This window comes from Acomys russatus, chromosome 4 (assembly GCF_903995435.1).
Source record: "Acomys russatus chromosome 4, mAcoRus1.1, whole genome shotgun sequence".
NCBI classification, from domain to species: Eukaryota; Metazoa; Chordata; class Mammalia; order Rodentia; family Muridae; genus Acomys; species Acomys russatus.
In genome coordinates, this window is record NC_067140.1 from 1,944,565 (window position 1) to 1,949,682 (window position 5,118).

Here is a 5,118-nt window from a genome sequence, read left to right on the forward strand (position 1 = left end):
ATTGAGGCTTGAACTGAAGCCTTCATAGATGCTAGGCATGCATTCCAGCAACTGACATCTGTCCCGAGCTCAGCATTTCCTGCAGGTGGGCGTTAGCCAGGCGAGTCTTAGCTCCTAGGTATACAAAAGTGGAAAAGACAAACACGCACAGTCTTCACCCAGCTCACGGATCTTAGGAAAAAGACGTAAGGGCTGGAGAGGTGGCTCAGAGGTAAAGGGCACTGGATGTTCTTCCAAAGGTCCTGAGTTCAATTCCCAGCAACCACATGGTGGCTCATAACCATCGCTAATGCGATCTGGTGCCCTCTTCTGGCCTGCAGGTGTGCACGCAGGCAGAGCACTGTATATATAATAAATCTTTTTCTTTCTTTTTGGTTTTTCAAGACAGGGTTTCTCTGTGTAGCCTTGGCTGTCCTGGACTCATAAAAAAATCTTTTAAGAAAAAATATTCTGATGAGCCGGGCGGTGGTGGTGCATGCCTTTAATCTCAGCAGTTGGGAGACAGAGGCTGGCAGATCTCTGAGTTCAAGGCCAGCCTGGTCTACAGAGCAAGTTCCAAGACAGCCAAGACTACACAGAGAAACTCCTGACTCAAAAAAAAAAAAAAAAAAAAAAAAAAAAAAGAAAGAAAGAAAAGAAAAGAAAGAAAAGGAAAAAAATTCTGGTAACAGTAAATGAGTCCAAGGAATGCAGAGTCACGATAGGGCATAGTCACATCACTTAGCCCTGTGACCTGAAATCGCAGTAGGTGGTGGTTTTAGAGCATGGCTACAGGTTCTGATGTGCTAGGCTGGCCTTTGAAATCCCTTTGTGAGGAACGGGATGTAGCAGTAAGGATTTCCAGGCTAAGGTCACTCGGAGCCACCACATTGAAAGGTCAATATAGACCCTGTCGTGTGGATGGAGCGCAGAAGAGACCGTGAGGATTGAGGTCTGATACTGGGTGTGCAAACACAGACACTTGGGGACAGTTCCAGCCTAGAGTCATTTATGTCCCTACCAGCTATTGGAGGTTCTGAAAGCTCAGCTCTCATAAGATGGAGCCAAGCCGTTCTACTGTGTCCTTTCTGAACTCAGCGCAGTGAAATGCCTGTTCACACTAAGGTTTCAGGGAGTTCATTAGGAAGCAGTAATGAGGGAAAGCAGAGTCATGGCCAGAAGAGACAGTTTAGATAAAACAAAAGGACTTGAGAGGCAGGCAGATCACTGTGAGTTCGAGGCCTGCCTGATCTACAAAGCGAGACCAGGACAGCCAAGGCTAATACAGAGAGACCCTGTCTCAAAAAAACAAAATTTAAAAAACCCAACAACAACAAAAGGACAGCCCAACCAGAGGAGCTGGCCTAGAAATGGCTGCAGGAGGTAGTGTGGGACAGATGAGGTGGACTGACAGGCAGGAAGGATCTTGAGCTTTATTTGGATTTTATCAAGGGTCTCCACACAGCAGTCCAGGGGCCTTTGGAAAATGCAGACAGTGGTCAGTGCAAACCTTCGTAGGCTCCCCATTGATCCCAGGATCCAGTCTCCCAAATTCTCGGCTTTAGTTCTAGTCCCGTTTGCACTTGGCTCCTTCACTCTTCTAAACTCATCTTCAGTCATTAGCTCTACTTTGAGACTGCCTCAGCCGCACCTGGCCGCTCCCTGGTGGTGGCCCTGCCAAAGCAGTTACCAGCTCCTGTGAGTTTCCTTAGCTGTGCACATGGGCCATTGGACTAGAAGGACCTACGCAGGCTGGCACTCCAGGGGTCTGCAAAAGGGAGAGCGAGGGTTTGCAGGCAAACCTGCCAATCTAGTTTCTTCTAGATTGCTTCGCTGTGAATGCCAACCCTCTCCCCATCCTGAGAGGTTTCTTAGCAACCTCAGAGGTTTCTGGCCCTCCACTGTTTCTGGCCTCCTTTTAACTAAATGTCAAGTTCTTTTCTTTCTGCTCCAAAAAAACCTAAAGCCATGGGACTGTGTAGAGACCAAGATACAACAGGCTGGAATGGAATGGAAAACGACCTGGGCTGGAAGTACGGGGAGGGGGTGGGGGGGGTCGTTTGCCGTGTCACTTAAAAGAGCCACCCAGCCTCTCTGGCTTTTATCTCAGACTGTGCTTACCCGTCATCGGCTCCTGTGGGCTCTGTTCTCTTGTATGTGTTTGAATAAACTGACAGATTTGCTCATATTGTGACAAGCTTTTGCTGTTTTTTTATTACTACGGTACAATTTTATCTGGGTGGTGGTGGCACACACCTTGAATCTCAGTTCTCAAGAGACAGAAGCAGGCAGATATCTGAGTTTGAGGCCAGCCTGGGCTACAGGGCCAGTTCCAGGGCAGTAAGGGCTACACAGAGAAGCCCTGTCACGGACCTCCTGTCTCCCCCCAAAAATAAATTTTATTTTATTTTTTATGTCTACGTGTGTGTTCATGTATTTGCATATGCATGTTGGTGGTCATGGAGATGGAATTAAAGGCTAGAGTGGAACCCTTCTCATGGAGGTGTGGAGAACTCTGGTACTTTGCAGGAAGAGTAATGGCTCTTTTTTTTTTTTTTTTTTTTCCTTTTTTTTTTTTTATGTGCATTCATTTTGCCTATATGTATGCCTGTATGAGGGTGTCAGATCTTGGAGTTATAGACAGTTGTAAGCTGCCATGTGGGTGCTGGGAACTCAACCCAGGTTCTTTGGAAGAGCAGTCAGTGCTCTAAACTGCTGAGCCACCTCTCCAGCTCCCACCTCCCCCCCCGCCTTTTGCAGCAAACTTTGATGACAAACACTATCTGCCAGGCACTGTGTGTGTGTGTGTGTGTGTGTGTGTGTGTGTGTGTGTGTGTGTGTTTTCGAAGCATGGTTTTTCTGTGTAGCCCTGGCTCTCCTGGAACTTGATCTATAGAGCAGGTTGGCCTTGAACTCAGCAATCCACCTGCCTCTGCCTCCCGAATGATGGGATTAAAGGTGTGCATCACTGCCCAGCCTACCAGGCACTGTTTTTTTTTTTTTTGGTTTTTTTTTTTTTTTTTTCTTGAGACAGGGTTTCTCTGTGTAGCCTTGGCTGTCCTGGACTCACTTTGTAGACCAGGCTGGCCTCAAACTCACAGCAATCCACCTGCTTCTACCTCCCAAGTGCTGGGATTAAAGGCGTGCGCCTGGCTTTGGCATCATTTTTATTACACTTATTTATGTATTTATTTTGTGCGCTCATGTGGCATGGTGTGCATGGAGGTCAGAGGACACCTTTCAGGAGTCAGTTTTGTATTTTTGTGTATGGATGTATGTATGTATAAAACAGGGTATCATGAGCTAGAGAGGTGGCTCAGCAGATAAAAGCCCTTGTCATGAAAGCCTGATGACTTGACTTAGATCCTTAGGCAAAGGTAGCAAGAGAAAGAAGACTCTACAAGTTGTCCTCTGACCTCCACATGCATGCCATGGCATGCGAACACACACACACCATACATACAGACGCATACAAAAATAATAAATCATGCACACACAACAACAATAATAAGTTGCCCACATACAACAGGAAAGTGGTATGGCATTGGAGGCTGGATATCATGTTGGTGTGTGAGGAAGCTGAGGCAAGAGGCCAGAAAGGAGAGAGCTATACAGTGGGGCCAGCTTGTGTGGTGAAACACTCAAGGTGAGTAGTTCTGGAAGATGTGCAAAAAATGGCTGCATATAGTGCCTAAGTTGTACTGCAAGATGGAAATTTTTGTTACATGCATTTTTACTAAATTTATAAGAGTTATTGGTGCTTTAAATAATGATCCTAGAAGCTGGGTGTGGTGGTGCACACCTTTAATCCCAGCACCCAGGGAGGCAGAGGCAGGAGGATTGATGTGAGTTTGAAGCCAGCATGGTCTACAAAGTGAGTCCAGGAGAGCCAAGGCCACATAGAGACCCTATCTTGAAAACACACACACACACACACACACACACACACACACACACACACACGAGGGCCAGGTGTGGTGGCACATGCCGTTAATCCCAGCACCCAGGGAGGCAGAGGCAGGTGGATCGCTGTAAGTTTGAGGCCAGCCTGGTCTAGAAAGTGAATCCAGGACAGCCAGGGCAACAGAGAGAAACCCTGTCTCAAAAAAAGAGAAAAATAATGGCAATGCTTTTAAAAAAGCAACCACAAAAACTAGATTGTCGCTAAGTAGTCCAGGCTAGCCTTGTGAACCTCCTGCAGTAGCCTCCAAAGTATCTGGGAATACAGGCCTGTGCTCATAAGCCTGACTCACTCACTATACTGTTTTTCCCTAGTGTCAGTACCATTTTTTACTGTTACCAACAATTCAAACAAGTGGTCCCCCTAGCACACAGGGTTTTTTTTTTTTTTTTTTTTTTTTTTTTTTTTCTTTTCTTGTATGTTTCTTTTGTCTTCTGTTTGTTCATTTCAGACAGCTGCATGTAACCCAGGCTGGCCTCAAAAGATGTGTAGCTGTGAATGACCTTGAACTCCTGATCCTCCTACTTTTACCTATGGAATGCTAGAATTAAAGGCAAGTTTATGTGGTACTGAGGACAGAACCAGGGCGTAATGTACACCAGGCAGGCCCTGTACCAACTGAGCCACAACCTCAGCCATTTTATTGTGCCATACAGATGACTCCTGAGTTCTCCTCTGACTTCCATATGCTACGACATATACGCACATACACAAATGCACATACTAAGTAAAATGAATAATTTTATAACCATTACAGGCTGGTGAGATGCTCAGCTGATAAAGGCACTCACTACCAAACCTAAAGACCCAAGTTTCACCCCTGGGACCTACACAGTGGGAAAAAAGAGCTGACTCTGCTTTCCACTGACCGCCACATGTGTCCACGCACATGTGCATCCATACATGTACACACAGGCCACACACGAAACAATAAAACGTAATTAAAATCCTTTTGTTGTTCTTTAAGACAGCCCTGGCTGAACTAGAACTTGCTCTGTAGATCAGGCTGTCCTGGAACTTGCTCAGTAGACCAGGCTAGCCTGGAACTCAGAGATCAGCCTGCTTCTGCCTCCCATGTACTTAGATTAAAAGTGTGTGCCACCATAGCTAGCTAATAAAAGAAATTTAAAACAGACTCAAAAGGCAACTCAAGGACAATTTTTAAGATTTGAGGGGAA